General features: G+C 47.2%; 5 non-coding genes and 1 pseudogene across 5 annotated transcripts; all 6 read left to right on the plus strand.

Moving 5' to 3' along the window:
- The first annotated feature begins 999 nt into the window (after positions 1-999).
- Positions 1,000-1,217, plus strand: LOC147730075 (small nucleolar RNA U3). The gene has a single exon (XR_015309059.1). It is a non-coding gene; the product is annotated as a small nucleolar RNA U3 (small nucleolar RNA).
- Positions 1,218-1,782: 565 nt separating this feature from the next.
- On the plus strand, positions 1,783-2,000 carry LOC147730076 (small nucleolar RNA U3). Its single transcript, XR_015308989.1, has one exon. It is a non-coding gene; the product is annotated as a small nucleolar RNA U3 (small nucleolar RNA).
- A 10,440-nt stretch (positions 2,001-12,440) lies between these two features.
- LOC147730077 (small nucleolar RNA U3) lies at positions 12,441-12,658 on the plus strand. The gene has a single exon (XR_015309060.1). It is a non-coding gene; the product is annotated as a small nucleolar RNA U3 (small nucleolar RNA).
- A 565-nt stretch (positions 12,659-13,223) lies between these two features.
- On the plus strand, positions 13,224-13,441 carry LOC147730078 (small nucleolar RNA U3). Its single transcript, XR_015308990.1, has one exon. It is a non-coding gene; the product is annotated as a small nucleolar RNA U3 (small nucleolar RNA).
- Positions 13,442-23,631: 10,190 nt separating this feature from the next.
- LOC147730079 (small nucleolar RNA U3) lies at positions 23,632-23,849 on the plus strand. Its single transcript, XR_015308986.1, has one exon. It is a non-coding gene; the product is annotated as a small nucleolar RNA U3 (small nucleolar RNA).
- A 575-nt stretch (positions 23,850-24,424) lies between these two features.
- LOC147730080 (small nucleolar RNA U3) lies at positions 24,425-24,719 on the plus strand (annotated as a pseudogene).
- Positions 24,720-25,446: the final 727 nt, after the last annotated feature.

The following is a 25,446-nucleotide window of genomic DNA, read 5'->3' on the forward strand; positions in this document are numbered from 1 at the left end:
TTGTGACTCAGCAGCAGCGTAAAAATGCGGCCTATTTACAACCTGACGCATCTCGGGAGATGCGTCACGTTGTAAAGCCCTGCGTCACATTGTACCTGCGTCAGGTATAATGTCCGCAGGATGGGCTTTCCAACTCAAAAAAGCCTCCTAGAAGTGACGCAGTGAAATCTGCGCCACTTCTAGGATGCCACTGCGTCACATTCTTACTGCTTGAAGCAGGCGTAAGGAGTGACGCAGCGCAATGAGGATAGGCCTCCCCTTGCATTGCAGGAGTTGCGTCGTGCTTGCGACACAACTCTAGCAATGCGTGACCTTTGCGTGAACAGATGCGTCAGAATTTTTGACGCATCTGTCAATCCTTGTGCCATGGTGCGCCGTATTGTAAATACGGCGCATCCATAGCGGCGCAAGGGTTTCTCAAAGTGGCGCAGCGAAAGTGACGCACCTTCACAGATGCACTACTTTCTCGTAAATCTGTCCCACTCTTCGCGCAGTCTGACTATGCATTGCCATCTTGAAATGGTAATAGTGCTCATTTAGTGCAGTGCAGAAAACTGTGGAAGTAATGCTAGATTGTCTTTGCTGTGAGTTTACCAACTGGTTCTCTTAATTTTTCAACAAGTAAAAACGTGTTTGTTGCTGTGAGCCAAAGCACGAAACAAAACTATATGGCTACGCTTTGTTTACCTGTTTGAACTTTAACTTTCACACTGTAGTCCTCTGTCTGTTTCGGGAACAGCGAGCAGGGAGAAAAGGCAGGCTGAATGTGATTGGTTACTGATTTCGATTATGCAGATTTTTAAAGCAGTGAGTCACCCAGGACCTACTGAGAACGCTTTATTGCGAAGAAAGCGTCTGCCTGTGCACCTTTAGATTGTTATTTTGTGTTGTTATACAGTCATATGTTTTTGTTGGATTTGATGATGCCGAACCTTTTCTTACTGTACTTAAGAAGGGTTTTTACTTTCTCTCTCCGTGTGAGCTACAGTCCTTTGTGTTAAGACTATACTTTTAGGGATCATATCTATAGTTCTTAACTGAGGAAATGTGTTCGAAAGTGTCTGGTCTTCGCTAACCACGAGGAAGAGTTGAAGTGTATCCTTCTGAGCGCGAAGCGAGTGGACAGTGTTGCATTAATGCAGCTGCTGTTAGCTATTGATGACCGTTCCTCTCTCTCTTACAGGAGAGCTGGAGGAAGGAAACACAAACTGAGTGGTCAGCTTCTCATTGCAGTATAAGAAAGTTGATTGAGTCTATTCTGTATTTCGTTTTGAAGGTGCTGACGGTGGCTATAAGTGGAGCGTGTGCATGTGGGTTGATAACGTTTGAGCTCTTCTGCGCTACAGGATTAATTCGAAAAGTATGTCTTCTCTTTAATTAGGTACATTCAATGTACAAGCGCCCGAAGAGGACTCTTCAAATGGACCCTGGACAAATGTATCGAACTTTTCCTGTTTGAACTTTAACTTTCACACTGTAGTCCTCTGTCTGTTTCGGGAACAGTGGGCAGGGAATCCGTGCGTGTGTGTGAAGAAAAGGCAGGCTGAATGTGATTGGTTACTGATTTCGATTATGCAGATTTTTAAAGCAGTGAGTCACCCAGGATCTACTGAGAATGCCTTATTGCTAGGAACACGTCTGCCCGTGCACCTTTAGATTGTTATTTTGTGGCGTTATACAGCCATATGTTTTTGTTGGAGTTGATGATGTCGAACCTTTCCTTACTGTACGTGAGAAGGGGTTTTACTTTCTCTGTTCGTGTGAGCTGCAGTCGTTTGTGCTAAGACTATACTTTCAGGGATCATTTCTATAGTTCTTTACTGAGGAAATGTGTTCGAAAGTGTCTGGTCTTCGCTAACCACGAGGAAGAGTTGAAGTGTGTCCTTCTGAGCGCGAAGCGAGTGGACAGTGTTGCATTTATGCAGCTGCTGTTTGCTATTGATGACCGTTCAGCTCTCTCTTACAGGAGAGCTGGAGGAAGGAAACACAAACTGAGTGGTTAGATCCTTATAACTGTATAAGAAAATGAGATAGATGATGGAGTCCATTTGTTTTTCTGTTGCTTACAATGGCTTAATGTGAGGTTTGTGCATGTGGTGTGAAAAATTTGAGCTTTCCTGCACTTGTTTATACGACAGGTTGTTTTCTTAAAGTTTTCTTCGCTTAAATTTGGTATATTTGATTTACAAACGCCCAAGGAGGACTTTTCAAATGGACCCTGGACAGATTTATCAAACCTTTCACGCAACGCATTGCCGCGCTGCCATGCCTGTAAGGGAGAGGGCAGAATGCCAGCACACATAGAAAGAGGACTAAACGGGGAGAATTAAAGATATTTCTCCTCGTGGCGTCTCTGTTGGGAAAACGTACAATGTTGACGCAGTCCCATTACTCTGAGTAAATCTGGGAATGCGTAAAAAAGCATGGGTGGATGGATGGAAACAACCAGGGGCAGATTTACAAGCCCCATGCCCCTTTTGTACCGGTGCAGGAATGCCTCCTAAAAGTGGCTGAGTGAAATCTACAAGATTTCACGCAGTCACTTTTAGGGCCATGCTGCGTCAAAACCCTGCGCCTGCTTGAAGGTGGCGTAAGGATTGATGCAGCATGTTACAGGTAGGGCACCCCCGAGCCTTGCTAAAGCTGTGTCACGCTTGCGACGCAACTCCAGCAATGTGCCGCATTTCCGCCGGGGATGCGTCACACATCTGCCGAGCGCTACAGTGCGCCGCATTGTAAATGCGGCGCATCAGTGGTGGCGCACGGGTGGGCAGATGCGTTGCAACTCTTCTGGGGTATCTCCTCTGATTAGCAGACATGCGCCAGAAGTCGTAAATCTGCCCCCCACTCTCCACCCATTTAACACATTCTCGGCTCAGAGTAACGCAAAGCAGAGAGTTGCTGCTGCCTTGCGTTTTTCGGGATCATAGGCCTCGCAGACATTTTCCAGGGGGCCAAAAAGTTTGGCCTGTCATGTGACCAAGGGCCTCATTGATGCCAGCAGGATGGCAGATGTTGTCCATGTGTAATAGCAACCCAGGCCGCACAGACGATGAACATAAGAACTGACTTACCTCATGGTTCACTATTTGCATTGCAGGGTTGGAGGAAGCATGAATGTTTTTTAAATACTTCTCAATGCACTGATATACTGAGGTGAAACGCTTCTGCATGTTGAAGGAAGGCAAGTTTTTTAGAGTTTTTTTAGAGACTGTCACATTTCATTAACGTTTGTTGCAAGATGTCTTTAAAAAAGAATGTGTTCCTTAAGTTCAGCGGTGCAGGACACCTTCACTTCTTTTCTTTTACTTTAGTTAATACGTTACTTTAGTTGTAAATAAATGCTTGGCTCTTTAATTACCATCTTTCAACTATTAGTGCTCCGTCAAGTAAACAGCAGCCCGGTGCTGCTGTACACCAGGGAGCCGCATGTAAGGGTCAGGAGAGCTGCTTGCGGCCTCTGGGCCATACTTTGAGTATCACTGCTCTAGATTTACTAAGCCATGCAATGCCACGCACGGTGGCCTTCTCCGACTTAGTAAATCTTAGTGAAGCCCTGGAGTTGCCTAACGCTGTCTTGCATGACGCAATGACAACACAAGCGCTTCATCAATCTGGGCCCTTGTGTATGGGCTATCTTTAGAGCTTAGACTTCTGCCAGACAATTAGTGATGCACAATGATTTATCGCTGTGCCAAATTGACTGTTGAAAGGGGCTTTCTAATCCTATTTAGGCTTTTTAGACTAAAAACAAGAGTAACACCATGGTCACGGGCCCAAAAACGTATACGGCCCCAGTGGATCTTAGACTGGCGCGGATGAAGGACACCTTCTTGGTTATTTGCTGATTTTTTGTGCGGGCCCTCCCGTGGCACAAATTTGCATATGCGTAAAGGATTGCGTCTGTTTACTTATCATCACAAAAGCCCTTCTTGGCATCGCAAAACGGCGCAGCTCCCCACAAGCGCCAGCACACCCGTTAGTGTATCAAGGGCTTGATGTCTTAGACGATTGGAATTTTGCTAGATTTATTTGGGAGAGTGAAGTTGCAATGATCAAAAAATGGTTGGAATAAGCCACCTGCTCCAACGTTCTAGCGAATGTCATTAATGTGTTAGCCCCCCGTCAGGCTGGGTTCCGCCCCGCTCAATCTACGGAGTCAGTAGTGTTATCGGTTCTTGACAACCTCAGAGAAGGTATGGACACCAACCACCCCCAGGCCCTGGTCCTCCTCGACCTTTCCGCCGCCTTTGACACGGTTGACCACTCTATCTTACTTTCCCGTGTCAGGGCGGCGGGGATTGGAGGTTCGGCCTTGGTCTGGCTGTCCTCCTTCCTGAGAGACCGCACCCAGGCAGTGCGCTTGGGTAACTTCTCTGCGGACTTTCGTAAAGTACAATGCGGGGTTCCCCAGGGCTCTTCCCTCTCCCCTCTTTTATTTAACCTATACATTGCCCCTCTTATCTTTGCCCTTCAACAGCTGGAGGTTTCCGTATACAATTATGCGGACGACCTCCAGCTTATCTTTTCTCTATCCACATCCCCCGAATCCATGTCTAATTTCCAGTATGTCATGGTCTTCATCCGGGACTGGATGAACTACAACCACCTGAAGTTAAACGCCGACAAAACGGAGCTGGTTTTGACAGGTGGTTGCTCCAGTCCCTGGACCTCTCTCTTCTGGCCCCCCTCCTTTGGTCCCCCCCCCCTCCCTTCTCCATCGTCATCTGTAAAAACTCTTGGGGTCAAACTGAACGACCAACTCACTTTGCACTCCCAGGTTAGTTTTGTTGTGTCCTCTTCTTTTCTCTCACTCCGCACTATCCGCAAAGTCTCTCGGTTTTTTTCTTTCTCCGCCCTCAAGCTCATAGTCCTGGCAATGGTAACCTCTCGCCTAGACTACGGCAACGCCCTCTACTGCGGCATGCCCGCCTACAGCATGCGACGACTCCAGTTGGTCCAAAACCAGGCTGCTCGCCTGGTCTTCAACTTGGCCAAATCCCATCACGTCACTCCCCTCCTCAAGACCTTACATTGGCTCCCCATCCATGAACGAGCCCAGTTCAAGATGAGCTGCATCCCCTTTCAGGCTCGGGTCGGAGCAGCCCCTGCCTTCATTTCTTCTGAAATCAAACCCTACGTCCCTGTCAGGGAACTTCGTTCATCCGCCCAACAGCTGTTGACAGTTCCTCGCTTCAAACACAAAAATTGGGAAGGCACGAAATTCTCCACACTTGCCCCCGCTTTCTGGAACTCTCTCCCCGCCCACCTTAGATCGTGCACCCAATACCCACTCTTCCGTAAATCGCTAAAAACTTTTCTTTTCTCACAAGCTTTCTCTCCATAAAACTGCTACTTTTATCTTCCCCCGTTTTTCCTGCCCTCCTGGGCTCAGTACTCTATAGCGCCATGAAACCGCCAGGTGTACGTGCGCTTTATAAATATTTCAAACTCAACTCAAACTCATTATTGTGGTGTTCCCCTGTTTAATTTAGAGCATTGCTACATCGTTTACCGGAACGTTGAGATATCATTATAGCCGTTCTGCCTCGTCTGTCACATTGCTTACATTCTCTGTCCCCTCGCTTCTGTCAATAACTCAACTAGAGATCATTTAATGATAATTGTAGTCCCCTATAGTGTTGTCATATGCAATATTAGAATGATGGGAACTTGAGAGCTTTATTGAGAAAATGGGAGCTAGTGGTAAACTGTATTAAAAAAAACCTGCGCCTTGAAATTTCTAACGCTGTAATGCGTAGAACCGCAGAAGACAGCCTTTTGAATTGCCAACGTGCCCTAAAGCCAGGGAAACGATGTGGCTGGGTTGGCGGTAGAACATGAATTGGTGAAGTTGGCAGTCTGATGGCTGGCCGGGTTAGTGCCTCGAATTTTCACCTCATCTTGCCTTTGTAAAGGTTGGGCATAGCCTGACGTCCTTCCCAGCCACCGGTCGCATTATTAAAAAAACAAAAGAAAGTGGCCCTAAATTGTGGTAGCCTCATAGCCTGCCGCAAGAGGCCATGTGGACTGTTTCTGGTCCCCTTCCTTAATTTCTGCTCTTGCCTTCAATTTCAACCTAGCATGGCGAAGTAAGGCTTCAGTTAGCGGCTTAGACCATAGCGGCAGGTTTTAAGACTATATCTTATCTGCTGAGAGCTTAGCCAGGTGGCGGTAAAGAATGCTGCTGTGATGTCCTCCTGTGCCACTGGGGCAGATTGGCATAGCGTTATAAAAAGTTCCGTCTTGATATGTAATGAAGGAAGAAGTTGGAAATAGTGTTTGTAGGTGTCACAAAGTTGTTGCAGAAAATTCCTCATCTGAACAGGAAGGGAATGGACAGAGTTGCGTTTGTGAAACAGCTAACTGCTAGAAATGGATGCTCCTTTCTTCATTTCAGGAAGGGCTGGAAGACGGAAACAAACACTGAAAGTTTCCGTTTTTATTCTGACGAATATTAGGATCAAAACTGTCCTGACAAGTACTGATTCCCCAGTGAACGAAATCCTCGGTACAGGAAACGTAAACCGTATTTTGGATACTTCGATAGAGTAGAGATGCCTAAAGGTTTGTAGGGCCAGATAAAAGCTGCATACGTTGTAACCGGGTGCTAAGACGAGGTGTTGTTCATGGCAACACTTTCTTAGACTGCCAGCCATTCAGGGTTCATCTCAAAGTAAAACTTGCTGTTATATTCCGTAGCAACTAGATACCCAGTGGGGTGATTGGCGTGCTCTACAAATACTTATTGATCGTTTTTGCGGGAGGTCTTTCACGACGCGTGACCTCTGGTCGAATGCCATCGTCTTGTTAGGCTTGTAGATGTGAACTGGGGAAGAGTTCCTTTGTTCAGGGAGACTAAAGACATTGCCATACATATGATTCAAGAGTAAGGAGACGCGTGTGCAGTGCTTTGATTGAATTTTTGTGACCTTGCAGTGTGGCATCTGTGTTTTAAAACTTTATGTTTCACTCGCAGATCTTTTAATCTCACTCACCGTCGCTTCCCCGTTCCACCGCTGACCTAATCAGTTTGTTGTGGAGTGAAGTTGAGCACAGGAACACACCGGAAGTGACCAGACCTCCGCTGTGCCTCCTGCACCAGTCTAGGGGCCCAGCACTATTTAAACAGCAGCAGCCCGCTCTCCCAGCTGATTCAAGAGTAAGGAGAAGCGTGTGCAGCGCTTTGATTGAATTTTTGTGACCTTGCAGTGTGGCATCTGTGTTTTAAAACTTTATGTTTCACTCGCCGATCTTTTAATCTCACTCACCGTCGCTTCCCCGTTCCACCGCTGACCTAGTCAGTTTGTTGTGGAGGGAAGTTGAGCACACTTCCGCTGACCAGACTTCCGCTGTGCATTCTGCACCAGTCAGGGGCCCGGCACTATTTAAACAGCAGCAGCCCCCTCTCCCAGCTGATTTAAGAGTGAGGAGACACTTGTGCAGCGCTTTGATTGAATTTCTGTGACCTTGCAGCGTGGCATCTGTGTTTTAAAACTTTATGTTTCACTCGCCGACCTTTTAATCTCACTCACCGTCGCTTCCCCGTTCCACCGCTGACCTAGTCAGTTTGTTGTGGAGGAAAGTTGAGCACAGGAACACACCGGAAGTGACCAGACTTCCACTGTGCATCCTGCACCAGTCAGACGGGCCCTCTCATTTAAATAGGATGTCCATCCGAGCGCGCAGCGGGCACGCCATTGGCGCGCCGAAGACGCGCCCCGGACAAGCCCGTCTGCGAACGTCCGCGCCAGTACGTCGCCTCTCGCCAGTGATCCTGGCTGGGAGGAGAAGGGTGGGCATACCTATACCAGGGCCAGGGAGGCTCTTCTAGATCTTAACACCCAGGCAACCTTATGTCCTATGACATCACCACAACATCTGAGGGGCAGCATAAAATGCACTTTTGGGTACACTTTCCCTGAACCCACTACACCTTTGCCTCTCACTACCGCCTGCCCCCAACAACAAATTCTGGTATCACAGCTTAACATAAGATCCCTAGCAAGGCACTACATGGAAATCCATGATCTAGTCAGGGATCGCTCTCTTGACGTCCTTTTTCTTACAGAGACCTGGGTGCAAGATGACATGAACTCAGTTGTTAACTTGGCTACTCCTACAGGATACTCTACCAACCCGCTGAATAGACAATCTAGAGGCGGAGGTATTGCGGTGATGGTTAGATCCCAATACTCATGCCAGTTTACCAAGCTGAATATTGAGGGAAGTGAATGTGCTCGATACAGTATCAGGATAACCCCCCACCTAACTCTGTCAGGCATCTTGATTTATAGACCCCCTGGGCAGGATAGTAGCTTCACTAAAGCTTTATTAGAGACAGTCTGCTCCTTAGTAAGTAGGTACCGCCAATTTTAACATCTTTGGAGATCTTACCATCCATTTCGATATGACTACGGACAAAAAGATCAGCGGCTTGTTAGCCGACCTAGCCGCATTTCAACTTTGCCAGCTAGTAAAGGGTCCTACTCACAGAGGGGAACATCCCTTAGACCCCATTTTTACTAACCAAGAGGAAGCTACAGTAGAAGCGCCAATTCCAATGACCTGGACCGACCATATGTTGGTGATTATGTCCTTACCTATACACGACAGCCCTAACATTAATTTGACCCAAAGGGTGCTGAAGCGCCCTTGGAGGAAGCTACGACTAGAAGACTTTTACATCCTACTTAAAGCTAACCCTTGCAAGGGCAGTGACAACACTGACCAGGGCTATGAAAATTTCTGTAGCTGGCTGACCCAGGCTCTGGATGTATTGATGCCCGCAGTCTGGATCAGGGCGCGTACCCAGGAGTCCAGGCCCTGGTTCAATGAGGCGCTTACCATCCTCAGGAAAGAATGTAAAGCGGCGGAGCGTAAATGGAGGAAATCTTATGACCCTGTGCTAAAGACCCAATATGTGCTGATACAAAAAAACTACCACAGAAACATCTGTAGGACGCGAGCCGCATATTACGCCACCAAGATTAGCATAAGTCAGAACTCCTCTAAAACCTTCTTCAACATCCTCAAGGATCTTAGCGCCTAAAAAGCGGTCGAGGAGACAATGGCCTCCCACACTCACTGTGAGAATTTGGCCTCTTTATTCATTGACAAAGTCCGGAAGATATATAACTCATTCCCAGATACATCAAGTCTCACCCCTTCTAAAGACGAGCCAACCCACAGAGTTATGAGTATACCTGACATGGGTCAAGGGGAGTTTCTTAAACTTTGTGGGAAAATTAAATCAGGTTCCCCGGAAGATCCTCTAAAACCCGCGCATTTCAGAGAAGCAGATGCACTGGTCCTCAATCCCCTCCGAGAGATTATCAATTCTTCATTTTCAACAGCCACAATACCCACCAGATGGAAGCAGGCATGGGTGTCCCCCATCATTAAAAAACCCACACTGGACCCCACTAGGCCAGAGAATTTTAGGCCTATTTCATTGCTACCTTGGCCGGCCAAGATGGCCGAGTCTCCCGTCAATACCATCTTGACGAAATTTCTTTGTGCCAATAATACCCTAGATGCCTCCAAACATGGCTTTCGTGCGGGCCACAGCACCGAAACTGCACTCCTGAGTGTGACGGAACATCTCCGGAACATTTTGGACTCCGGCCAGACGGCAGCACTGATTTTATTAGATCTCAGTGCTGCCTTCGATACGGTCTCACATGAGGTCCTGCTATATCGACTGAAGGAGTCAGGGATTATAGGACAGGCTCTTGAATGGTTTAGGGCATTCCTGACTGGAAGATCCTTCCGGGTCTCTACCCCTCCGTTCCTCTCTAACAAACGGGTTATCGAGCAGGGCGTCCCCCAGGGATCGGCACTCAGTCAGACGCTTTTTAATCTCTTCGTCCAACCACTGGCTGAGGTCGCCAAATGGTGGGAGCTATCGATAGTCTCATACGCGGACGACACTCAGCTGGTGGTGATGCTGAGTGACGAGCCTGGGTTGAGCGCGCACAACTTCAACCAGGGCCTTACAGCTGTAATCAATTGGATGACAGCAAACTACCTACAGCTTAATGCCGAGAAAACCGAGGTCCTGCTAGTGGGTAAAGAGGGTTCGGTATGGGGAGACAAATGGTGGCCGGACATTCTTGGCAGCCCCCCCGAACCTAAAAGCGAGGTAAAAAAGCACGGAATCTGGATCGACTCCTCGCTGAATTTCGTTCATCACACTAAGAAAGTTGCCGCTACGTGCTTTGGGATCTTGCGGAACCTCAAGCCGACTCTAAAAATTTTTGATCCCCCCCACCCGCCAGCTTGTGGTGCAGTCTGCTATTCCTTTCGCGGCTGGACTACGCAAGCTCCCTCTTTTTGAGGGCCAACCAGGCGGAGATGGGCAGACTGCAGCGAGTACAAAATGCAGCAGCCAGAGCCCACTTCCAGTCAGCTGCCAGTACCATTACTAAACTCCACTGGCTTCCTGTGGAGAAGAGGATTCATTTCAAGACTCAATGCCTTGCATTTAAAATCCTGAAAACAGCTTCTCCTCGTATGCTATGTCCCCTTCTGACTAAGTACACACCTCGGCGAACCCTTCGATCAGAAGGCCAGAATCTGGCAGTGGTCCCCCGAATAAAGCGAGCCCGGATGGGAGGGCGCTCCTTCCGATATATCGCAGCTAAACTTTGAAATGCCCTACCACCCCAGATACGTGGTCTGAATGACCTCTTGACTTTCAGAAAGGCCATTAAAACCCACCTTTTCTGCTAGACTGCTCTGTTATGTTATTTCTTCACTGTAACATCTGTTGTGCTTAACTCTCCGATCTCTCTGGAAAAGCGCCGGGACGCCCCTTAGCTGGGGCAGCTGTGCGCTATATAAGTAAATATAACATAACATAAAATAACATATGGTCTGTGGTCCAACATTTTAAAATGTAGAGGTAGTTGGTTGCTACACCTTTGGTTTCCACGCTTGCAACCTTGCCTGGTCGCTTCTCATGCACTAGCAATCAGTGTGACTCTTTCGGCAGATTGACAGTTCATAATCTGGACCAAATATTCTGATTGAAAACGGTCTTCCTGCACAGTCTTGTGGAACCTGCAGATTTGTGACGAGTTTTCCCAATTTTCCCTCTTGTAAATTACTGCAGTAATCAAACTGAGTGCAAATAGCACTTTGATCCGGACATGTAAATCGCTTTCAGATAGGAAGTTGAACATCTCGCAAAGATATTTTGGGATGAAGCTTCCAGAAAAATCCCTGTCTTGGCCCGGGCATCTAAATCAAGGCAGTGAACAAGAATAGTTCCTTGACCTCTAACAGTTTTGGCACAGTATGATGTGAAATCAGAGCTCGGGTACGGCTTTGCTTCGACAGACTAAGTGCTCTGGTGATTCAGTCTGATCTGTAGTAAAACAAACTGGGGCAGATTTACAAGCCCCTGCGTCATTTTTACGCAGCAGTTGCGTCACGTTTTGTGACTCAGCAGCAGCGTAAAAATGCGGCCTATTTACAACCTGACGCATCTCGGGAGATGCGTCACGTTGTAAAGCCCTGCGTCACATTGTACCTGCGTCAGGTATAATGTCCGCAGGATGGGCTTTCCAACTCAAAAAAGCCTCCTAGAAGTGACGCAGTGAAATCTGCGCCACTTCTAGGATGCCACTGCGTCACATTCTTACTGCTTGAAGCAGGCGTAAGGAGTGACGCAGCGCAATGAGGATAGGCCTCCCCTTGCATTGCAGGAGTTGCGTCGTGCTTGCGACACAACTCTAGCAATGCGTGACCTTTGCGTGAACAGATGCGTCAGAATTTTTGACGCATCTGTCAATCCTTGTGCCATGGTGCGCCGTATTGTAAATACGGCGCATCCATAGCGGCGCAAGGGTTTCTCAAAGTGGCGCAGCGAAAGTGACGCACCTTCACAGATGCACTACTTTCTCGTAAATCTGTCCCACTCTTCGCGCAGTCTGACTATGCATTGCCATCTTGAAATGGTAATAGTGCTCATTTAGTGCAGTGCAGAAAACTGTGGAAGTAATGCTAGATTGTCTTTGCTGTGAGTTTACCAACTGGTTCTCTTAATTTTTCAACAAGTAAAAACGTGTTTGTTGCTGTGAGCCAAAGCACGAAACAAAACTATATGGCTACGCTTTGTTTACCTGTTTGAACTTTAACTTTCACACTGTAGTCCTCTGTCTGTTTCGGGAACAGCGAGCAGGGAGAAAAGGCAGGCTGAATGTGATTGGTTACTGATTTCGATTATGCAGATTTTTAAAGCAGTGAGTCACCCAGGACCTACTGAGAACGCTTTATTGCGAAGAAAGCGTCTGCCTGTGCACCTTTAGATTGTTATTTTGTGTTGTTATACAGTCATATGTTTTTGTTGGATTTGATGATGCCGAACCTTTTCTTACTGTACTTAAGAAGGGTTTTTACTTTCTCTCTCCGTGTGAGCTACAGTCCTTTGTGTTAAGACTATACTTTTAGGGATCATATCTATAGTTCTTAACTGAGGAAATGTGTTCGAAAGTGTCTGGTCTTCGCTAACCACGAGGAAGAGTTGAAGTGTATCCTTCTGAGCGCGAAGCGAGTGGACAGTGTTGCATTAATGCAGCTGCTGTTAGCTATTGATGACCGTTCCTCTCTCTCTTACAGGAGAGCTGGAGGAAGGAAACACAAACTGAGTGGTCAGCTTCTCATTGCAGTATAAGAAAGTTGATTGAGTCTATTCTGTATTTCGTTTTGAAGGTGCTGACGGTGGCTATAAGTGGAGCGTGTGCATGTGGGTTGATAACGTTTGAGCTCTTCTGCGCTACAGGATTAATTCGAAAAGTATGTCTTCTCTTTAATTAGGTACATTCAATGTACAAGCGCCCGAAGAGGACTCTTCAAATGGACCCTGGACAAATGTATCGAACTTTTCCTGTTTGAACTTTAACTTTCACACTGTAGTCCTCTGTCTGTTTCGGGAACAGTGGGCAGGGAATCCGTGCGTGTGTGTGAAGAAAAGGCAGGCTGAATGTGATTGGTTACTGATTTCGATTATGCAGATTTTTAAAGCAGTGAGTCACCCAGGATCTACTGAGAATGCCTTATTGCTAGGAACACGTCTGCCCGTGCACCTTTAGATTGTTATTTTGTGGCGTTATACAGCCATATGTTTTTGTTGGAGTTGATGATGTCGAACCTTTCCTTACTGTACGTGAGAAGGGGTTTTACTTTCTCTGTTCGTGTGAGCTGCAGTCGTTTGTGCTAAGACTATACTTTCAGGGATCATTTCTATAGTTCTTTACTGAGGAAATGTGTTCGAAAGTGTCTGGTCTTCGCTAACCACGAGGAAGAGTTGAAGTGTGTCCTTCTGAGCGCGAAGCGAGTGGACAGTGTTGCATTTATGCAGCTGCTGTTTGCTATTGATGACCGTTCAGCTCTCTCTTACAGGAGAGCTGGAGGAAGGAAACACAAACTGAGTGGTTAGATCCTTATAACTGTATAAGAAAATGAGATAGATGATGGAGTCCATTTGTTTTTCTGTTGCTTACAATGGCTTAATGTGAGGTTTGTGCATGTGGTGTGAAAAATTTGAGCTTTCCTGCACTTGTTTATACGACAGGTTGTTTTCTTAAAGTTTTCTTCGCTTAAATTTGGTATATTTGATTTACAAACGCCCAAGGAGGACTTTTCAAATGGACCCTGGACAGATTTATCAAACCTTTCACGCAACGCATTGCCGCGCTGCCATGCCTGTAAGGGAGAGGGCAGAATGCCAGCACACATAGAAAGAGGACTAAACGGGGAGAATTAAAGATATTTCTCCTCGTGGCGTCTCTGTTGGGAAAACGTACAATGTTGACGCAGTCCCATTACTCTGAGTAAATCTGGGAATGCGTAAAAAAGCATGGGTGGATGGATGGAAACAACCAGGGGCAGATTTACAAGCCCCATGCCCCTTTTGTACCGGTGCAGGAATGCCTCCTAAAAGTGGCTGAGTGAAATCTACAAGATTTCACGCAGTCACTTTTAGGGCCATGCTGCGTCAAAACCCTGCGCCTGCTTGAAGGTGGCGTAAGGATTGATGCAGCATGTTACAGGTAGGGCACCCCCGAGCCTTGCTAAAGCTGTGTCACGCTTGCGACGCAACTCCAGCAATGTGCCGCATTTCCGCCGGGGATGCGTCACACATCTGCCGAGCGCTACAGTGCGCCGCATTGTAAATGCGGCGCATCAGTGGTGGCGCACGGGTGGGCAGATGCGTTGCAACTCTTCTGGGGTATCTCCTCTGATTAGCAGACATGCGCCAGAAGTCGTAAATCTGCCCCCCACTCTCCACCCATTTAACACATTCTCGGCTCAGAGTAACGCAAAGCAGAGAGTTGCTGCTGCCTTGCGTTTTTCGGGATCATAGGCCTCGCAGACATTTTCCAGGGGGCCAAAAAGTTTGGCCTGTCATGTGACCAAGGGCCTCATTGATGCCAGCAGGATGGCAGATGTTGTCCATGTGTAATAGCAACCCAGGCCGCACAGACGATGAACATAAGAACTGACTTACCTCATGGTTCACTATTTGCATTGCAGGGTTGGAGGAAGCATGAATGTTTTTTAAATACTTCTCAATGCACTGATATACTGAGGTGAAACGCTTCTGCATGTTGAAGGAAGGCAAGTTTTTTAGAGTTTTTTTAGAGACTGTCACATTTCATTAACGTTTGTTGCAAGATGTCTTTAAAAAAGAATGTGTTCCTTAAGTTCAGCGGTGCAGGACACCTTCACTTCTTTTCTTTTACTTTAGTTAATACGTTACTTTAGTTGTAAATAAATGCTTGGCTCTTTAATTACCATCTTTCAACTATTAGTGCTCCGTCAAGTAAACAGCAGCCCGGTGCTGCTGTACACCAGGGAGCCGCATGTAAGGGTCAGGAGAGCTGCTTGCGGCCTCTGGGCCATACTTTGAGTATCACTGCTCTAGATTTACTAAGCCATGCAATGCCACGCAAGGTGGCCTTCTCCGACTTAGTAAATCTTAGTGAAGCCCTGGAGTTGCCTAACGCTGTCTTGCATGACGCAATGACAACACAAGCGCTTCATCAATCTGGGCCCTTGTGTATGGGCTATCTTTAGAGCTTAGACTTCTGCCAGACAATTAGTGATGCACAATGATTTATCGCTGTGCCAAATTGACTGTTGAAAGGGGCTTTCTAATCCTATTTAGGCTTTTTAGACTAAAAACAAGAGTAACACCATGGTCACGGGCCCAAAAACGTATACGGCCCCAGTGGATCTTAGACTGGCGCGGATGAAGGACACCTTCTTGGTTATTTGCTGATTTTTTGTGCGGGCCCTCCCGTGGCACAAATTTGCATATGCGTAAAGGATTGCGTCTGTTTACTTATCATCACAAAAGCCCTTCTTGGCATCGCAAAACCGCGCAGCTCCCCACAAGCGCCAGCACACCCGTTAGTGTATCAAGGGCTTGATGTCTTAGACGATTGGAATTTTGCTAGATTTATTTGGGAGAGTGAAGTTGCAATGATCAAAAAATGGTTGGAATAAGCCACCTGCTCCAACGTTCTAGCGAATGTCATTAATGTGTTAGCCCCCCGTCAGGCTGGGTTCCGCCCCGCTCAATCTACGGAGTCAGTAGTGTTATCGGTTCTTGACAACCTCAGAGAAGGTATGGACACCAACCACCCCCAGGCCCTGGTCCTCCTCGACCTTTCCGCCGCCTTTGACACGGTTGACCACTCTATCTTACTTTCCCGTGTCAGGGCGGCGGGGATTGGAGGTTCGGCCTTGGTCTGGCTGTCCTCCTTCCTGAGAGACCGCACCCAGGCAGTGCGCTTGGGTAACTTCTCTGCGGACTTTCGTAAAGTACAATGCGGGGTTCCCCAGGGCTCTTCCCTCTCCCCTCTTTTATTTAACCTATACATTGCCCCTCTTATCTTTGCCCTTCAACAGCTGGAGGTTTCCGTATACAATTATGCGGACGACCTCCAGCTTATCTTTTCTCTATCCACATCCCCCGAATCCATGTCTAATTTCCAGTATGTCATGGTCTTCATCCGGGACTGGATGAACTACAACCACCTGAAGTTAAACGCCGACAAAACGGAGCTGGTTTTGACAGGTGGTTGCTCCAGTCCCTGGACCTCTCTCTTCTGGCCCCCCTCCTTTGGTCCCCCCCCCCTCCCTTCTCCATCGTCATCTGTAAAAACTCTTGGGGTCAAACTGAACGACCAACTCACTTTGCACTCCCAGGTTAGTTTTGTTGTGTCCTCTTCTTTTCTCTCACTCCGCACTATCCGCAAAGTCTCTCGGTTTTTTTCTTTCTCCGCCCTCAAGCTCATAGTCCTGGCAATGGTAACCTCTCGCCTAGACTACGGCAACGCCCTCTACTGCGGCATGCCCGCCTACAGCATGCGACGACTCCAGTTGGTCCAAAACCAGGCTGCTCGCCTGGTCTTCAACTTGGCCAAATCCCATCACGTCACTCCCCTCCTCAAGACCTTACATTGGCTCCCCATCCATGAACGAGCCCAGTTCAAGATGAGCTGCATCCCCTTTCAGGCTCGGGTCGGAGCAGCCCCTGCCTTCATTTCTTCTGAAATCAAACCCTACGTCCCTGTCAGGGAACTTCGTTCATCCGCCCAACAGCTGTTGACAGTTCCTCGCTTCAAACACAAAAATTGGGAAGGCACGAAATTCTCCACACTTGCCCCCGCTTTCTGGAACTCTCTCCCCGCCCACCTTAGATCGTGCACCCAATACCCACTCTTCCGTAAATCGCTAAAAACTTTTCTTTTCTCACAAGCTTTCTCTCCATAAAACTGCTACTTTTATCTTCCCCCGTTTTTCCTGCCCTCCTGGGCTCAGTACTCTATAGCGCCATGAAACCGCCAGGTGTACGTGCGCTTTATAAATATTTCAAACTCAACTCAAACTCATTATTGTGGTGTTCCCCTGTTTAATTTAGAGCATTGCTACATCGTTTACCGGAACGTTGAGATATCATTATAGCCGTTCTGCCTCGTCTGTCACATTGCTTACATTCTCTGTCCCCTCGCTTCTGTCAATAACTCAACTAGAGATCATTTAATGATAATTGTAGTCCCCTATAGTGTTGTCATATGCAATATTAGAATGATGGGAACTTGAGAGCTTTATTGAGAAAATGGGAGCTAGTGGTAAACTGTATTAAAAAAAACCTGCGCCTTGAAATTTCTAACGCTGTAATGCGTAGAACCGCAGAAGACAGCCTTTTGAATTGCCAACGTGCCCTAAAGCCAGGGAAACGATGTGGCTGGGTTGGCGGTAGAACATGAATTGGTGAAGTTGGCAGTCTGATGGCTGGCCGGGTTAGTGCCTCGAATTTTCACCTCATCTTGCCTTTGTAAAGGTTGGGCATAGCCTGACGTCCTTCCCAGCCACCGGTCGCATTATTAAAAAAACAAAAGAAAGTGGCCCTAAATTGTGGTAGCCTCATAGCCTGCCGCAAGAGGCCATGTGGACTGTTTCTGGTCCCCTTCCTTAATTTCTGCTCTTGCCTTCAATTTCAACCTAGCATGGCGAAGTAAGGCTTCAGTTAGCGGCTTAGACCATAGCGGCAGGTTTTAAGACTATATCTTATCTGCTGAGAGCTTAGCCAGGTGGCGGTAAAGAATGCTGCTGTGATGTCCTCCTGTGCCACTGGGGCAGATTGGCATAGCGTTATAAAAAGTTCCGTCTTGATATGTAATGAAGGAAGAAGTTGGAAATAGTGTTTGTAGGTGTCACAAAGTTGTTGCAGAAAATTCCTCATCTGAACAGGAAGGGAATGGACAGAGTTGCGTTTGTGAAACAGCTAACTGCTAGAAATGGATGCTCCTTTCTTCATTTCAGGAAGGGCTGGAAGACGGAAACAAACACTGAAAGTTTCCGTTTTTATTCTGACGAATATTAGGATCAAAACTGTCCTGACAAGTACTGATTCCCCAGTGAACGAAATCCTCGGTACAGGAAACGTAAACCGTATTTTGGATACTTCGATAGAGTAGAGATGCCTAAAGGTTTGTAGGGCCAGATAAAAGCTGCATACGTTGTAACCGGGTGCTAAGACGAGGTGTTGTTCATGGCAACACTTTCTTAGACTGCCAGCCATTCAGGGTTCATCTCAAAGTAAAACTTGCTGTTATATTCCGTAGCAACTAGATACCCAGTGGGGTGATTGGCGTGCTCTACAAATACTTATTGATCGTTTTTGCGGGAGGTCTTTCACGACGCGTGACCTCTGGTCGAATGCCATCGTCTTGTTAGGCTTGTAGATGTGAACTGGGGAAGAGTTCCTTTGTTCAGGGAGACTAAAGACATTGCCATACATATGATTCAAGAGTAAGGAGACGCGTGTGCAGTGCTTTGATTGAATTTTTGTGACCTTGCAGTGTGGCATCTGTGTTTTAAAACTTTATGTTTCACTCGCAGATCTTTTAATCTCACTCACCGTCGCTTCCCCGTTCCACCGCTGACCTAATCAGTTTGTTGTGGAGTGAAGTTGAGCACAGGAACACACCGGAAGTGACCAGACCTCCGCTGTGCCTCCTGCACCAGTCTAGGGGCCCAGCACTATTTAAACAGCAGCAGCCCGCTCTCCCAGCTGATTCAAGAGTAAGGAGAAGCGTGTGCAGCGCTTTGATTGAATTTTTGTGACCTTGCAGTGTGGCATCTGTGTTTTAAAACTTTATGTTTCACTCGCCGATCTTTTAATCTCACTCACCGTCGCTTCCCCGTTCCACCGCTGACCTAGTCAGTTTGTTGTGGAGGAAAGTTGAGCACAGGAACACACCGGAAGTGACCAGACTTCCACTGTGCATCCTGCACCAGTCAGACGGGCCCTCTCATTTAAATAGGATGTCCATCCGAGCGCGCAGCGGGCACGCCATTGGCGCGCCGAAGACGCGCCCCGGACAAGCCCGTCTGCGAACGTCCGCGCCAGTACGTCGCCTCTCGCCAGTGATCCTGGCTGGGAGGAGAAGGGTGGGCATACCTATACCAGGGCCAGGGAGGCTCTTCTAGATCTTAACACCCAGGCAACCTTATGTCCTATGACATCACCACAACATCTGAGGGGCAGCATAAAATGCACTTTTGGGTACACTTTCCCTGAACCCACTACACCTTTGCCTCTCACTACCGCCTGCCCCCAACAACAAATTCTGGTATCACAGCTTAACATAAGATCCCTAGCAAGGCACTACATGGAAATCCATGATCTAGTCAGGGATCGCTCTCTTGACGTCCTTTTTCTTACAGAGACCTGGGTGCAAGATGACATGAACTCAGTTGTTAACTTGGCTACTCCTACAGGATACTCTACCAACCTGCTGAATAGACAATCTAGAGGCGGAGGTATTGCGGTGATGGTTAGATCCCAATACTCATGCCAGTTTACCAAGCTGAATATTGAGGGAAGTGAATGTGCTCGATACAGTATCAGGATAACCCCCCACCTAACTCTGTCAGGCATCTTGATTTATAGACCCCCTGGGCAGGATAGTAGCTTCACTAAAGCTTTATTAGAGACAGTCTGCTCCTTAGTAAGTAGGTACCGCCAATTTTAACATCTTTGGAGATCTTACCATCCATTTCGATATGACTACGGACAAAAAGATCAGCGGCTTGTTAGCCGACCTAGCCGCATTTCAACTTTGCCAGCTAGTAAAGGGTCCTACTCACAGAGGGGAACATCCCTTAGACCCCATTTTTACTAACCAAGAGGAAGCTACAGTAGAAGCGCCAATTCCAATGACCTGGACCGACCATATGTTGGTGATTATGTCCTTACCTATACACGACAGCCCTAACATTAATTTGACCCAAAGGGTGCTGAAGCGCCCTTGGAGGAAGCTACGACTAGAAGACTTTTACATCCTACTTAAAGCTAACCCTTGCAAGGGCAGTGACAACACTGACCAGGGCTATGAAAATTTCTGTAGCTGGCTGACCCAGGCTCTGGATGTATTGATGCCCGCAGTCTGGATCAGGGCGCGTACCCAGGAGTCCAGGCCCTGGTTCAATGAGGCGCTTACCATCCTCAGGAAAGAATGTAAAGCGGCGGAGCGTAAATGGAGGAAATCTTATGACCCTGTGCTAAAGACCCAATACGTGCTGATACAAAAAAACTACCACAGAAACATCTGTAGGACGCGAGCCGCATATTACGCCACCAAGATTAGCATAAGTCAGAACTCCTCTAAAACCTTCTTCAACATCCTCAAGGATCTTAGCGCCTAAAAAGCGGTCGAGGAGACAATGGCCTCCCACACTCACTGTGAGAATTTGGCCTCTTTATTCATTGACAAAGTCCGGAAGATATATAACTCATTCCCAGATACATCAAGTCTCACCCCTTCTAAAGACGAGCCAACCCACAGAGTTATGAGTATACCTGACATGGGTCAAGGGGAGTTTCTTAAACTTTGTGGGAAAATTAAATCAGGTTCCCCGGAAGATCCTCTAAAACCCGCGCATTTCAGAGAAGCAGATGCACTGGTCCTCAATCCCCTCCGAGAGATTATCAATTCTTCATTTTCCACAGCCACAATACCCACCAGATGGAAGCAGGCATGGGTGTCCCCCATCATTAAAAAACCCACACTGGACCCCACTAGGCCAGAGAATTTTAGGCCTATTTCATTGCTACCTTGGCCGGCCAAGATGGCCGAGTCTCCCGTCAATACCATCTTGACGAAATTTCTTTGTGCCAATAATACCCTAGATGCCTCCAAACATGGCTTTCGTGCGGGCCACAGCACCGAAACTGCACTCCTGAGTGTGACGGAACATCTCCGGAACATTTTGGACTCCGGCCAGACGGCAGCACTGATTTTATTAGATCTCAGTGCTGCCTTCGATACGGTCTCACATGAGGTCCTGCTATATCGACTGAAGGAGTCAGGGATTATAGGACAGGCTCTTGAATGGTTTAGGGCATTCCTGACTGGAAGATCCTTCCGGGTCTCTACCCCTCCGTTCCTCTCTAACAAACGGGTTATCGAGCAGGGCGTCCCCCAGGGATCGGCACTCAGTCAGACGCTTTTTAATCTCTTCGTCCAACCACTGGCTGAGGTCGCCAAATGGTGGGAGCTATCGATAGTCTCATACGCGGACGACACTCAGCTGGTGGTGATGCTGAGTGACGAGCCTGGGTTGAGCGCGCACAACTTCAACCAGGGCCTTACAGCTGTAACCAATTGGATGACATCAAACTACCTACAGCTTAATGCCGAGAAAACCGAGGTCCTGCTAGTGGGTAAAGAGGGTTCGGTATGGGGAGACAAATGGTGGCCGGACATTCTTGGCAGCCCCCCCGAACCTAAAAGCGAGGTAAAAAAGCACGGAATCTGGATCGACTCCTCGCTGAATTTCGTTCATCACACTAAGAAAGTTGCCGCTACGTGCTTTGGGATCTTGCAGAACCTCAAGCCGACTCTAAAAATTTTTGATCCCCCCCACCCGCCAGCTTGTGGTGCAGTCTGCTATTCCTTTCGCGGCTGGACTACGCGAGCTCCCTCTTTTTGAGGGCCAACCAGGCGGAGATGGGCAGACTGCAGCGAGTACAAAATGCAGCAGCCAGAGCCCGCTTCCAGTCAGCTGCCAGTACCATTACTAAACTCCACTGGCTTCCTGTGGAGAAGAGGATTCATTTCAAGACTCAATGCCTTGCATTTAAAATCCTGAAAACAGCTTCTCCCCGTATGCTATGTCCCCTTCTGACTAAGTACACACCTCGGCGAACCCTTCGATCAGAAGGCCAGAATCTGGCAGTGGTCCCCCGAATAAAGCGAGCCCGGATGGGAGGGCGCTCCTTCCGATATATCGCAGCTAAACTTTGAAATGCCCTACCACCCCAGATACGTGGTCTGAATGACCTCTTGACTTTCAGAAAGGCCATTAAAACCCACCTTTTCTGCTAGACTGCTCTGTTATGTTATTTCTTCACTGTAACATCTGTTGTGCTTAACTCTCCGATCTCTCTGGAAAAGCGCCGGGACGCCCCTTAGCTGGGGCAGCTGTGCGCTATATAAGTAAATATAACATAACATAAAATAACATATGGTCTGTGGTCCAACATTTTAAAATGTAGAGGTAGTTGGTTGCTACACCTTTGGTTTCCACGCTTGCAACCTTGCCTGGTCGCTTCTCATGCACTAGCAATCAGTGTGACTCTTTCGGCAGATTGACAGTTCATAATCTGGACCAAATATTCTGATTGAAAACGGTCTTCCTGCACAGTCTTGTGGAACCTGCAGATTTGTGACGAGTTTTCCCAATTTTCCCTCTTGTAAAGCACTGCAGTAATCAAACTGAGTGCAAATAGCACTTTGCCTCTGAACATGTAAATCGCTTTCAGATAGGAAGTTGAACATCTCGCAAAGATATTTTGGGATGAAGCTTCCAGAAAAATCCCTGTCTTGGCCCGGGCATCTAAATCAAGGCAGTGAACAAGAATAGTTCCTTGACCTCTAACAGTTTTGGCACAGTATGATGTGAAATCAGAGCTCGGGTACGGCTTTGCTTCGACAGACTAAGTGCTCTGGTGATTCAGTCTGATCTGTAGTAAAACAAACTGGGGCAGATTTACAAGCCCCTGCGTCATTTTTACGCAGCAGTTGCGTCACGTTTTGTGACTCAGCAGCAGCGTAAAAATGCGGCCCATTTACAACCTGACGCATCTCGGGAGATGCGTCACGTTGTAAAGCCCTGCGTCACATTGTACCTGCGTCAGGTATAATGTCCGCAGGATGGGCTTTCCAACTCAAAAAAGCCTCCTAGAAGTGACGCAGTGAAATCTGCGCCACTTCTAGGATGCCACTGCGTCACATTCTTACTGCTTGAAGCAGGCGTAAGGAGTGACGCAGCGCAATGAGGATAGGCCTCCCCTTGCATTGCAGGAGTTGCGTCGTGCTTGCGACACAACTCTAGCAATGCGTGACTTTTGCGTGAACAGATGCGTCAGAATTTTTGACGCATCTGTCAATCCTTGTGCCATGGTGCGCCGTATTGTAAATACGGCGCATCCATAGCGGCGCAAGGGTTTCTCAAAGTGGCGCAGCGAAAGTGACGCACCTTCACAGATGCACTACTTTCTCGTAAATCTGTCCCACTCTTCGCGCAGTCTGACTATGCATTGCCATCTTGAAATGGTAATAGTGCTCATTTAGTGCAGTGCAGAAAACTGTGGAAGTAATGCTAGATTGTCTTTGCTGTGAGTTTACCAACTGGTTCTCTTAATTTTCCAACAAGTAAAAACGTGTTTGTTGCTGTGAGCCAAAGCACGAAACAAAACTATATGGCTACGCTTTGTTTACCTGTTTGAACTTTAACTTTCACACTGTAGTCCTCTGTCTGTTTCGGGAACAGCGAGCAGGGAGAAAAGGCAGGCTGAAAAGGCAGGCTGAATGTGATTGGTTACTGATTTCGATTATGCAGATTTTTAAAGCAGTGAGTCACCCAGGACCTACTGAGAATGCTTTATTGCGAAGAAAGCGTCTGCCTGTGCACCTTTAGATTGTTATTTTGTGTTGTTATACAGTCATATGTTTTTGTTGGATTTGATGATGCCGAACCTTTTCTTACTGTACTTAAGAAGGGTTTTTACTTTCTCTCTCCGTGTGAGCTACAGTCCTTTGTGTTAAGACTATACTTTCAGGGATCATTTCTATAGTTCTTAACTGAGGAAATGTGTTCGAAAGTGTCTGGTCTTCGCTAACCACGAGGAAGAGTTGAAGTGTTTCCTTCTGAGCGCGAAGCGGGTGGACAGTGTTGCATTAATGCAGCTGCTGTTAGCTATTGATGACCGTTCCTCTCTCTCTTACAGGAGAGCTGGAGGAAGGAAACACAAACTGAGTGGTCAGCTTCTCATTGCAGTATAAGAAAGTTGATTGAGTCTATTCTGTATTTCGTTTTGAAGGTGCTGACGGTGGCTATAAGTGGAGCGTGTGCATGTGGGTTGATAACGTTTGAGCTCTTCTGCGCTTGTTTATTCTACAGGATTAATTCGAAAAGTATGTCTTCTCTTTAATTAGGTACATTCCATGTACAAGCGCCCGAAGAGGACTCTTCAAATGGACCCTGGACAAATGTATCGAACTTTTCCTGTTTGAACTTTAACTTTCACACTGTAGTCCTCTGTCTGTTTCGGGAACAGTGGGCAGGGAATCCGTGCGTGTGTGTGAAGAAAAGGCAGGCTGAATGTGATTGGTTACTGATTTCGATTATGCAGATTTTTAAAGCAGTGAGTCACCCAGGATCTACTGAGAATGCTTTATTGCTAGGAACACGTCTGCCCGTGCACCTTTAGATTGTTATTTTGTGGCGTTATACAGCCATATGTTTTTGTTGGAGTTGATGATGTCGAACCTTTCCTTACTGTACGTGAGAAGGGGTTTTACTTTCTCTGTTCGTGTGAGCTGCAGTCGTCTGTGCTAAGACTATACTTTCAGGGATCATTTCTATAGTCGTATAAGGGACTGCTTAAAATGTAAACCTGACAAATATTTTAAATAAAGTATATTTTTACAAAAAAAAAAAAAAAAAAAAAACTGAGGAAATGTGTTCGAAAGTGTCTGGTCTTCGCTAACCACGAGGAAGAGTTGAAGTGTGTCCTTCTGAGCGCGAAGCGAGTGGACAGTGTTGCATTTATGCAGCTGCTGTTTGCTATTGATGACCGTTCAGCTCTCTCTTACAGGAGAGCTGGAGGAAGGAAACACAAACTGAGTGGTTAGATCCTTATAACTGTATAAGAAAATGAGATAGATGATGGAGTCCATTTGTTTTTCTGTTGCTTACAATGGCTTAATGTGAGGTTTGTGCATGTGGTGTGAAAAATTTGAGCTTTCCTGCACTTGTTTATACGACAGGTTGTTTTCTTAAAGTTTTCTTCGCTTAAATTTGGTATATTTGATTTACAAACGCCCAAGGAGGACTTTTCAAATGGACCCTGGACAGATTTATCAAACCTTTCATGCAACGCATTGCCGCGCTGCCATGCCTGTAAGGGAGAGGGCAGAATGCCAGCACACATAGAAAGAGGACTAAACGGGGAGAATTAAAGATATTTCTCCTCGTGGCGTCTCTGTTGGGAAAACGTACAATGTTGACGCAGTCCCATTACTCTGAGTAAATCTGGGAATGCGTAAAAAAGCATGGGTGGATGGATGGAAACAACCAGGGGCAGATTTACAAGCCCCATGCCCCTTTTGTACCGGTGCAGGAATGCCTCCTAAAAGTGGCTGAGTGAAATCTACAAGATTTCACGCAGTCACTTTTAGGGCCATGCTGCGTCAAAACCCTGCGCCTGCTTGAAGGTGGCGTAAGGATTGATGCAGCATGTTACAGGTAGGGCACCCCCGAGCCTTGCTAAAGCTGTGTCACGCTTGCGACGCAACTCCAGCAATGTGCCGCATTTCCGCCGGGGATGCGTCACACATCTGCCGAGCGCTACAGTGC

This window comes from Lissotriton vulgaris, chromosome 2_1 (assembly GCF_964263255.1).
Source record: "Lissotriton vulgaris chromosome 2_1, aLisVul1.2, whole genome shotgun sequence".
NCBI lineage: Eukaryota > Metazoa > Chordata > Amphibia > Caudata > Salamandridae > Lissotriton > Lissotriton vulgaris.